Source organism: Danio rerio, chromosome 10 (assembly GCF_052040795.2).
Source record: "Danio rerio strain M-AB ecotype USA chromosome 10, GRCz13ab, whole genome shotgun sequence".
NCBI classification, from domain to species: Eukaryota; Metazoa; Chordata; class Actinopteri; order Cypriniformes; family Danionidae; genus Danio; species Danio rerio.
The window spans coordinates 845,001-857,500 of record NC_141030.1 but is presented as its reverse complement, the minus strand read 5'-3'; the positions used below and the strand labels follow the sequence as shown (position 1 = coordinate 857,500).

Genomic DNA, 12,500 nt, shown 5'->3' with positions numbered 1-12,500 from the left:
AGTCACTACTTTATTTTTCATCTATGGTGATTGGCTGAGTACAAATCTCAGTCCTGTGATTCCCGTCCAATCAAATCGCAAATAGAAAGTAAATCGCATCATCCTGAAAAAGCTCAAGACACAGGCGTTTGTTCTGTTCACACGTAAATCCTCATTTTAAAGTAAAATGTTCTGTTCAGCTGCAGTTCACACGTAAATCCACCAGAGTCTGCTGTCAACAGACTGACTGACTGACCAATCGACTGAAAAGTAGTCCCGCCCACCTCCTTCCCAAAACCCAACCAACAGTGTTTTCTAAAGCACCAATTGGCCCGCCCACCCCCTTCCCTAAACCCAATCGACAGTGTTTTCTAAAGCACCGATTGACACGCCCACCAACTTCCCTAAACCCAACCGACAGTGTTTTCAAAAGCACCAATTGACATGCCCACCAATTTCCCTAAACCAACCAACAGTGTTTTTAAAAAGCACCAATTGACCCGCCCACCCCCTTCCCTAAACCCAACCGACAGTGCTTTCAAAAGCACCGATTGACCCGCCCACCCCTTCCCTAAACCCAACCAACAGTGTTTTCAAAAGCACCGATTGACCCGCCCACCACCTTCCCTAAACCCAATCAACAGTGTATTCAAAACCACTGATTGACCCGCCCACCCCTTTCCAAAACCCAACCGACAGTGTTTTCAAAACCACTGATTGACCCGCCCACCCCTTCCCTAAACCCAACCACAGTGTTTTCAAAAGCACAGACTGACCCGCCCACCAACTTCCCTAAACCCAACCGACAGTGCTTTCAAAAGCACCGATTGACCCGCCCACCCCCTTCCCTAAACCCAACCAACAGTGTTTTCAAAAGCACCGATTGACCCGCCCACCCCCTTCCCTAAACCCAATCAACAGTGTATTCAAAACCACTGATTGACCCGCCCACCCCTTTCCAAAACCCAACCGACAGTGTTTTCAAAAGCACCGATTGACCCGCCCACCCCCTTCCCTAAACCCAACCACAGTGTTTTCAAAAGCACAGACTGACCCGCCCACCAACTTCCCTAAACCCAACGAAAGTGTTTTTAAAAGCACCGACAGACCCGCCCACCCCCTTCCCTAAACCCAACCGACAGTGTTTTCAAAAGCACCGACAGACCCGCCCACCCCCTTCCCTAAACCCAACCAACAGTGTTTTCAAAAGCATCGACAGACCCACCCACCCCATTCCCTAAACCCAACCGACAGTGTTTTTAAAGCACCGACAGACCCGCCCACCCCCTTCCCAGACCCAACCGACAGTGTTTTCAAAAGCACCGACAGACCCGCCCACCCCCTTCCCTAAACCCAACCGACAGTGTTTTCAAAAGCACCGATTGACTCGCCCACGCCGTTTCCTAAACCCAATCGACAGTGTTTTTTAAAAAAAGCACCGCAGACCCGCCCACCCCTTCCCTAAAGTAAGTGGAAAGATCCATCAGAAAAATCCACCTTTTGACACTTTTACACATCATCCACTCGAAGTCAAGTTATTTTGTGTTCCTCTTACAACTGGGATCCACCACACGACTATTGTCAGGTAGTGTATATAATGATGCATAGGCTGAACTTTAAAGTTTCATCCCATCACATGCATCTCAAATTCAACCTGACGCCCTGTGCCTGCTAGGCAGTGATGTCAAAACAGTTAAAGCAGCCCCTAAAACTAGAAGCACAGAGAAAAAGAGAAGTGAAGCTTCCTTATATATATCTAAATAGATAACTGTGTGTGCGCGGGGAGTCATGATTTGCTGGAACAGTTTTTCCCCGGATAGCTGAGTTTGAATAGAACTGTTGATTATAAATCATTTTGAGCAGAAAGGACGGCTATTTTCCAGTGTCTTTCTAACCAGCAGCTCATCTATTACTGTCAGCGTGTGCCCGGTTCCGTGGCGTCCCCACAGGCCTGGCGCAAATGCCACTTCCACTCCAATAACAGGCTCGCACCTACAGCGACACGTTTCCAGCGGCACCGACAGACGCGCGTCCAGCCCCGAGGGCCACAGAGATGCGACAGCGCCGCGTCCGCAGACATCTCCTTCATGATGCAGCAGTATCAAGGTTATACGTCCGTGCTCGCAAGAGCTTTATCGTAAATCACTGTGAAATTGCCATGATGGTTATTCAGAAAGGCAATGGAGCGCCACCCCGCGCCGCCAGCGTCTCCACGCTCGCTTCATAAATAAGCACTCATGGGCCCGCGACACCTTTTCTCATTAAGAGCTCCTCCGCCGCTCCATCACACTGTATGTTTTCATTCACGCCTGCCCTCATGAGCGCACCGGCGTGTCAGAACATTTCATTTCCATGCATGCAGGAATTGATGACTGGCTCGACTGGCTCCGCTACAGGTCACTTTGCTGGAAAGCCATCTATCTGAGGACGTCTCTGGAGCCGCGTGCATGTGACAATACAGCACGATTGCTTCTGTCGAGTGAGTGCAACCAAATACGTGTGTGAAGTTGAGTGTGTGTGTGTGTGTGCGGCCCGAGGCGATGACAAGGCGATCAAACCGCACATGTCAAATATAAATTGCTTTGACCTTTTTCCTCTCAGACTCATGGCTCTGTGTCGGCAGGGGACGCTTTTAATATGAACCGAAAATAGTGTGAAAGTCTGCAAAAATATTAGAAAATGCAGGAAAATAACGAAGGGGAGCTTTATTCTCGGCGGAAGCCAACTTAAATGATCCTGAATATTTTATGCAATTTCCCCAACGGACGCTAAAGGTAACCTTGAACGCAATATGTTTGGATGCTGACTGCTCACGTTTAATGCTTTCCAATGCATCTTTCTACACGGATGCGATATGGCATTTAATAAGATATTGATCACACTTAAATCAGACCACTTCTGCTAAGCAAATAGGATGCATTCTTTTGGGAAAGGGTTTAATTAGGGAAAAGAGCATGTGGCGTTTATGAGTTCTGTGTTATTTGCTTTGGCAAGGTCAAAGAGCGCTTTTCGAAATTAGCTACACAAGCTATATTCTCCCTCTGGATCCATATTTAGTCATATTTCTTTTTATTAGCACCACTGGACATACATGAAATATCAAATAATATCCAGCGTGAACGTGCTAGACTTCTGAATCATTAGCCATTATATGTGAATAACCGATGAACAGTAAACAGAAAACAAGCTCCAAATCAATTTACAATAATAACAGGTCACTTTAAAGTAAAACTAAAAACTGAAACTGACAGCAGGAGTATTAAAATCAATTTGAGCTGTAAATATTGGGAAAGGCTTATGGGTCAGTAAGTCATGACGGATTCTTATTTTAGTGCTCTAACTTCTATGACGACCAATGCATTCATTCATCTTCTTTTCAGCTTAGTCTCTTTAATAATCTGAGGTCGCCACAGGGGAATGAACCAACAACTATTCCAGCATATGTTTTACGCAGCGGATGCCACGAAGATGTTGAAAGGGAATGAGGATATATACAGTGACTTGGGATCCTTTGATTGGAAGATTATAGTTAGCCAATGTGGGCCAGCTGGGTCAATCATGAGCACGTGCTTCACAATATGTGGACTTTTATTGGTGAGTATATGATGACAGATTTTGTTGTTTAGTGCTCTAACGTCTATAATAGTTCTGTGTTATGTGAATGGACAACACACCAACATATTTAACACATGCTATATTCTGCATTTGGCTCCATGCTTTGTGATATCTCTCTATATTAATACTGTTTGCTGAATTAAGCGTGCACTTGATCACAGAAGGAGTAAAACATCCTAGCAACCGCCCTAAAAATGTGGGTCATGAGTAGGGATGTAACAATATTGTAAATACCGTCATACCGCAATAGTAATTTTTTTCAATATTAGCGTAGGCGCATGACTCAATAAAACTATATTTCTGAGATAAGTTTGCTTAGGCGAATGGAGTGAACGGGAGGTAGCGGGAACTACAATTCCCATCAGCCCAGGCGTGGCAATCATCCTTTGCGGTCTGTTGTCACTACAAATCCAGTAATGCGGAAATGGAGTGTGTTGCTGGTAGCGGGGAAGAAAAAGAGCTGGAAAGGATCGAACCTAAAGCGGGTTTTAAATCGGATGTGTGGAAGCATTTCGGTTTCTCTCTAAAAAGAAACGAAAAAGGAGAAAAGGTGACAGACAAAGAAAAAAAACCAACCCGGGCTCATTGTGGAAACGTAGCCCCATGGACGTTTCTGCGGACCGCGATTTACGTCCCGGGAGGTACGTATTCGAGCGTTTTTTTGTTTTCGCGGGAGCGCGCGGCGTTCGTGCCCGCGCCGTTCTCGCGCGAAAAGCTGCCGGATGGGGAAAAAAAAAAAAAAAAAAGCAAAAGCCCTCGTCTTCAATTTCGACTGCGTTTTCGGATCCCGCCACGTTCTCGCCCTTATTTTTCGGGTTCCGTTTTTCGTCTTACCTGATTTCCGGAACCCGCTGTTCCCCGGACTCGATCCCGGTCGTCTTCCACCGCGGCCGGCTCCGGCTCCTCCTCCTCGTCCGGGGCCTCCGCTCCTCCAACGCAACGCTGTGAGCTAGGCGGACAAACTGATTGCGTCAGGAAAGCCCTCCACTCGGAGGCGAGCCGTCGGCCGGCGAGCGCGAAGAGGAGGGGCGGAGCGGCGCCACACCGCCCCGCAGCGTTCGCTCGAAAAAAACCAAACGCGGCCTTTACGTACCTCCGGCCACGTAAATTGCGGTCTCCAGAAACGTCCGCAGGGCTACGTTTCCAGAATGAGCTTGGGTTGAAAAAAACTGCAGGCACTGCCAGACTGTGGTGAAATATAAGTCGGGTATAATTCGACTAAAAACAGAGATGGGGACTGCAGAACACAGCACACTTGTTAGATTGATGCAGACATTGACTTGTACCGCAAAGACACCTCTATCTCACTCATGACTTGTCCTCTCAAGTGGTGGAAAGACAATGCACAGCGTTACCCACTGCTGTCAACCTTGGCTAAATCATATCTCTCTGTCCCAGAAACCTCAGTCCCAAATGAGAGGGGTTATTCTGTTGCAGGGGACATGCCCAGAGACCCCAGCTTTTACCAGATTATAGTTATATGATCATTTTGCTTAAATAACCCATCTCTATCTGAGTGAGTGAGTGATTAAATGTTGAATGTGATGAGTTTTCAACAAAACTAAATTGAAACTTTATTTTTTTATATATGGTTTAATCGTTTTTTATTATTAAAATTTAAAAATTTAACTTCCTGTTTGGAAACTTACAGATAGTAGCCTGATTTGTATGTCATTGATATGTTCAGTGCTAAGACAAATAAACACTTTTGTCACTTTTTTTTGAGTCTTTTTATTAGTTTTGTTTTTCCTGTAAATTATTCAATAAATACCATACCGTGCCATTCATACCGAGGTATTATCGTACCGTGAAATTCTGATACCGTTACATCCCTAGTCATGAGTATGTGTAAGGAGTAGTGGGTAAGCGATGACTGGATCCTCCCTTGAGCAGTTTTGACATCTGTAATCGCCATTGTGCAATGATTTTAAAATAACCCATAGCTTTTGCTCTTTAAATAGGGAGTTTGGCCCAAAAATCTCGCAGAACTGGATCTCCGCCTGGAAGCCTTCAGCATGGTCGCGGACGGCAGCAGCTTGCCTGGATGACTGATGAATAATCCTTCAAGGATCGTAATCTAGCATAATTAATGCATAATGCAATATGTTGTTTTGCGCGGTTAGATTTCACCTCTTCCTCGCGGCACCTGAATCGACCCGTGACATGTTACAATTAGCAGGATTTGACGCGCGGCGTGGCATCTGCTGGGTTAGCAGGCACCGCAATGGGTTTTAGTCATCCTGCGGTTACTATGGTGAAGTGCTATTTTCTGCCCGAGCCAAAAGCCGCCCATTTGCAGGAATACACAAGAATGCTTTTACCTTCTGCTTATACATTAAGCTCCATTAGATAGAGAAATCAGCGCAGGAGCCCCTTTTTCCCGCTCCTTTTGTCTGCCTGTTGCTATGACAACACATCATGCCAAACAATACGGAGACTTTGGGAAGACGGGTCAGCGAGGAGCGGCTGGATCTGTGCCGATTACAGCACTCAACATCTGAGGTGAAAAATAACATGACAGATAAAACAGATCTTCCCTGCTGAAGATTTCAGAGGAACGACATAAACATCAAGACACATGGTCAGAAATGCGAAGACGATCAGTTCTATTATCCAATCAGCATTAAACCAAACCCGCATGCATACCAAACTCTGTCCTACCTTCATAATCTCACAACTTCAGCATCCCTCCTCTACCCCGACACCTCAGGCCCAGGCTATAGTTACATTTCTCTGGCCCAGATCTGGCTCACACAATCTTTTGCTTGGCCCACATGCTGCAGTGAATTACAGTGCACGATCTGACCAACTCTGACTTCCATACTAAGGTCTAAACTTGGGCCAAGTCTCAGCCAAGTTAATAAACAATAACTGAGTCTGAACTGGGGCCATCACGGTAGCGCAGTGGGTATTATGATTGCCAAGAAATTCACTGGCTCGAGTCTCATATGGGTCAGTTGGCATTTCTGTGTGGAGTTTGCATGTTCTCCCAGTGTTGCTGTTGGTTTCCTCCGGGTGCTCCGGTTTCCCCCACAGTCTAAACACATGTGCTATAGGGGAACTGGGTAAGCTAAATTGGCTGTATGTATGTACGTGTGTGAATAGGTGTGTGTGGATGTTTCCCAGTGATGGGTTGCAGCTGGAAGGGCATTCGCTGTGTAAAACATATGCTAAATAAGTTGGCGGTTCATGCCGCAGTGGCGATCCCTGATTAATAAATTGACTAAGCTGAAAATGTATGAATGAATGAAATTGGCAGAAGTGTACGTGTGTGAATGGGAGTGTATGGGTGTTTCCCAGTGATGGGTTGCAGCCCATCTTAGTTAGTTAACTGTCAGTATCTCAAAAAAAGGGGGTTTTAGTGTTTCATGACCCTTTCAGATGAGTTTTGATTATATTATATAACTTTTTTCCACAACACAGATGAAGTATTTCAGTAATGAGACTAAAATAGCAGGAGCCAGATTTACTAACAGCTTGCACCGGCACAAACTGTTTTGCTTTTTTGTTTTGTTGGCATTAAAACAGTAGTGTCGGTGTTTACTAAACACGTGTCAGAAAGAATTAGTGCTGAAAAGGTGTGGACACGGCTATTTTTGTGCATTTGTAGGAGTTTCCCAGTCAAAAAAAGGGAAAGTATTTAAATGAATCATACAACAATGTACAAGCATGTAGTTTCTCATGCTACATGTACTTTCAGCATTAGTTCATGCCTATAAAAAGTACTCAAAACAGTTGTTGTTGCTAAAGGAGACACCGCAGAGAACAGAGAGCATGTGGTAGAAGACAGAGGATATTTTTTACTCATATTCATTTATTTGAAATGCCAGATAAACACATCATTTGAACATATTATTGTCTGCACTGCCAAGCCAAGTTATTTTTCATTTGCTTCAGGACTTAAGAGATGACTTGGAAAGCCACATCTAGAAAGTGTCAAGCAATAATAGCAGTTCTACCAAACTTCTTGCAACTTCTTCATGTTTTTGTTTAATCTCAAGATCTTCTAAATGTACTTCATATTCTTTTTCTGGGATTTCACAGTCTGCATTTGTCCTGCATTATCCATAGTCCCAATTTTCCCAGGACAGTCTTATATTTCAGCTGTATTTTTAATGTCCCACAAAAACAACTTAAACATAGCCAAACGTACTGTAGATCAAAATGACCATCCAGGTATTTTAATCCCAGTTTCCTTGCAAATCCTATTCTGTGGACATGTTTCTATATTGAGGTAAAGTTTGTTTTATATTCAGATATACAGACATTTTGCTTAATATTTAATGTCAGAAAATTATTCTTTGCAAATTCCAAATTGGGAAATCATATTAGCAGCCAGTGACTATCAAAACACAACCATGTTTACAGTCAGTTATATAGTGTTGATGTTGTTTTGAAGTCATACTTACATGCTAATTCTGATTGAATATTCAAATAAGCCTGGTAAACAATATAGAGACGGTTAAATAAACGAACGTGCAAATATAAAACCAACTTTACCTCTATTATTTCGATAAGTTACTACTCAGACATGTTAATATGCTCCTGTCAATCAAAACCACACTTCTACATCAGGTTGTTGTGGGCCTCAAAATCACTAGGATTTGGATACTATTTTAACTTCAGGAAAAATAAATAATAATAATTTTGTGTTTATTTCACTGCAATTTGACAGTGGACACACTATACTTCACACAGGTCTGTCCAAACAGCTTCTGAAAGTAGATTTTGCATCATAGGTGCCCTTTAAATCAAAGCTCAGGAACGGCAACAAGTTCTTTTTTCGGATGTTATCTGCATGAAAACAATAAGGTGATCATCTGCATTATTGCAATGGCTATCCATAAACTCTTATAGAATAGTGTCTAACGTGGTGAATATGATGGTAAAAGCTGGAGCACGATGCTTCAGGTCAATGAGCAAAAGAACTACATCATATTAAGTTTGTATAAATGTTCAAATGTTTCTTTGAAATTCACAATTCACAGTTTCCATGTCTGTTTTTAATCTTACTGTTGCAAGTTGTTTTTATTATTATTATTATTATGTTGCTGCCATTGCAGCACATTGTTGATTAAAGCTTGAACTAATTTCTTAGAACTTGGACATTGATAGGGATGGCTGACGTGAAACTGACGTTTCAACATGGTGTAAAGATCTTGAACTGCAGAAGTTTCGAAACGAAGGCCACTGACAGCGAGCGAAGAGAAACCAAGAGCAATTTAAAAACATGCAAAACAAGAGCATGAACAAAACATGATCTTGACCATAAATAAACACATAGCTTGACATAGCAAAGCCAAACAAACTCACCAACAGATGTACCAAAGCTAGACCAGGAACTTCTTCTTCTTCCATTGGTGGTTGACAACCAGATTTAAAGGTGTATTACCGCCACCTAGCAGACTGGAGTGTTGAATAGTAGATCCACTACCAAATCAGACAAAAATAAATACATAAATTAGAATCAAGCCAAGATAATTCATAAGATGTTTAACCATATTCTGGGTATTTCCTTCAAAATTTTCAGAATATTAATAATTACACTGTCATCAGTGTTTGGACTCTCAGCAGTGAAAATTAAACCGCACTGAACTGAACTGAACTGAACTGAACTGAACTTCTACTCTGAAATCTGGACTGACACTGTTGACTATGTACATTGTAAAAGCGCTATAGAAATAAAAGGAATTGAATTGATTTGGATTTCAAAGCATTTGAGTGATGTCAATACTTTATGAAGCTCATCTGTTTACGCAGAGGTTAATCGTTTGGTAAGAAACCAAAGATAAAGTTGAGTGAACGATGGCAGACTAGTTTTCATTTCAGAGCGAGCTCTGCCTTCAATATCGGGATACTGTTGTCCATGTAAACACTTGGTTGTTGAGCTCTCAGTGGGAGACGAATGTGAGATTACAGTGCTTTATATCCCAGGAGAAACACATGAGAAGTTTCATTAGCCTTCATTTCATCTCCACTTTGCTTTTTATGTGCCGAACGAGAGAAACAAGTGATATTTTGAAGTCGATTTCTCTTTCCTGTGGGCTTTGAGCTCGTTCATTTCTCAGTCTTGACATTTTCATTGTTTAATCTCATAGGTGATTATATTTTATTGCGGAAAATGTTCGCTTTGATCACTTACGCTCCTTTTCCTTGGATATTTGGGACGCATTTCATTAAACACACAGCAGGCTGCAAACCCCAGCTGAAAGAAGCGGCATAAATAAAGAGAAAACAGGCGAGGAGCGCGGCTCATAATCAGAGGCTTGACCTCGGAGGCGAATGAAGTACTAATGAACGATTCCCACCATGAAAAGACTCGACGATGAGACTGAAAAGACAAAGAAAGGAATTAACGGAAGGCCGAGGGCGGACGAGTGGATCTGCCACCTGTTCTCCAGCACTGATGCCCGTCTGACGCTCGCTGGAGCTGCGGGCAGAGGATGAGCTCCAGCTGGAGATGTGTTCACACACACACACAAACACACATATTAGTTTAATGAAATGTGTACAGATCGTAATTGCTGTAATAAGAGGGTGCTTCCCTAGAGGAGGCCTGCAAAAACAAGTCAGATGCAACCAGGCAGAAAAACAGCTTCATTCTGTTCTTCTGCTTTCATCTGCCGGACAGTTTCACGGCGTGTGTGTGTGTGTTTTCCATCAGCAGATTCACAAAGGAATCAAACTGCAAAAAGCAATTAGCCGACTGTACTGTAAAAATGTGTGTAAACCCAGTGCTTTTAAAGCGATTAGTTGCCTTTACTTAAAAGGGTGAGTATACTGTTGTTTTTTAAGTGGACTTTAAAGGCGATTAGTTGGTTCGTAGTTGACGAGTATTCATTCAATCATTTTCTTTTCAGCTTAGTCCCTTTATTAATCTGAGATCGCCACAGCGGAATGAACCAACAACTCATCCAACACATGTTATATGCAGCAGATGCCCTTCCAGCTGCAAGCCATCTCTGGAAAACACTCGCACACTCTCATTCACACACACACACACACTACGGACAATTTTAGCTTACCCAATTCACCTGTACCGCATGTCTTGGGATTTGTGGAGGTAACCGGAGCACCCAGAGAGGAAACCCACGCCAATATGGGGAGAACATGCAAACTCCACACAGAAATGCCAACTGACCCAGCCGAGGCTCGAACCAGCGACCTTCTTGCTGTGTGGCGACAGCACTACCTACTGCGCCGCCACGTTGCCCTAGTTGACGATTTGATTTTGAAATTAGTTGACTTTTTTTAATGCTTTGTAAACTTATTGCTTTTAAATCAATTAATTGCATTTACTTAAAAGATATGAGTTAACCTGTTGCCTTTAAATCACTTTTAGTAGTTAGTTTGCTTAACTTTAAAACAGTGAGTAAACCCAGGGCTTTTAAAGCAATTAATTGACTTACAAAAATGAGTAAGAGTATTGCTTTAAAAGTGATTATTTGACTTTACTTTAAAAAAAGTGAGTAAACCCAAAGCTTTTAAAATGATTAGATTACTTTAAAGTGATTTCTTGGCTTTACTTTAAAAAGGGCAGTAAACCTGTTGCTTTCAAAGTGTTTCAAGAGTTCACACTTAGATACTGTTTGACAACTTATTAGCAAGTTAGCAGGTTTGGCATGCTGTCCCGGGAGAGAACCCTGAGCTCGGAGATCAGTACGAGGTCAGGTGTTCTCGAGAGCTCCCCTCTGCAAAAGAGGAAAGGAGGAGAAGGGGTGGATGGGGGGTTTCTTCTGAAAACGAAGATAAGGGAGTAATATCTAGCTAGGTTACTTATAGTGAGTTTGGATCAATCCAATTGGCTAGCCAATGAGTGTAGATGAGTGGCCAGCTGCAGTCAATCATATCACGTGCTCCTCTCGAAATTAGTTTGTGAAACTTCATTTAGTTGACGTTAAGTAATTTGTTGATTTTGCTTTAGAAAATTGAGTAAACCCAGTGCTTTGAAATCAATTAATTGACTTTTTTGTAAGTAAATCTGTTGATTTTAAAGCGATTAGTTGACTTTACTTTAAACACTGAGTAAAACAATTGCTTTTACACTCAACTGAATGCTTTAACTTACTCACTTTATTAAGTATAGTCAACTAATCACTTTAAAAGCAACAAGCTTTCTCACCTTTTTAAGTCAACGAATCGCTTTAAAAGCAACAGGTTTACTCACTTTTTAGAGTAAAGTCAACTAATCACTTTAAAAGCAAAAAGTTTACTTAATTTATTAGGTTAAGTCAACTAACCGCTTTAAAAGCAACAGGTTTACTCACTTTTTAAAGTTAAGTCAACTAATCAATTTAAAAGCAAGAGGTTAACTTAATTTATTAAGTTAAGTCAACTTATCACTTTAAAGCAAGAGCTTTACTTAATTTATTAAGTTAAGTCAACTAATCGCTTTAAAAGCAGCAGGTTTACTCACTTTATTTCAAGAGTTCACCCTTAGCTGATGATTGATTATAAAGTGTGTTTGGCATGTGTGTTTGTCCCGGGAAAGAGCTCTGAATTCATAAGATCCTCGAGCCCGGGGCTCCCTTGCATTTGCAAGGCGAGAGGGGAGTTTGAGATCGGGTAGATGTGGAGAACTCCCCTAGTAACTATTGAACAGATAGTGATCGCTCTAAAGAGATAACTACTGACTAGCAGCATGTCTATGTGCTGATGTGGATTAGTCAATTAACTTAAGCTGCATGCTTTTGGACGGTGGGAGGAAACCCGGGGTAGCCCGGGGAAACCCACCTGAGCACGGGGAGAACGTGTAATAACACATAACATAAAATTCTTATGTTAGCATTATGTGCATTTTTTCACCATTCTATATGCTTATGCTTGGGTTCTGGGGTGTAAAAGTTACACAGATAATACAATACCAGTGCAATCAATGGTGTAACAGACTGTGTACACAAGTACAA

General features: G+C 42.3%; 1 long non-coding RNA gene across 9 annotated transcripts in view; it reads right to left on the bottom strand.

The window, feature by feature from the left end:
* Positions 1 to 12,500, bottom strand: part of LOC137496532 (uncharacterized) — a 165,272-nt gene that overhangs the window by 104,141 nt on the left and 48,631 nt on the right. For all 9 annotated transcript variants that reach the window (XR_015500669.1, XR_015500666.1, XR_015500670.1 and 6 more), the window contains one exon: positions 8,908 to 9,024. This is a non-coding gene — a long non-coding RNA (uncharacterized LOC137496532). The remainder of the gene's footprint in view (positions 1 to 8,907; positions 9,025 to 12,500) is intronic.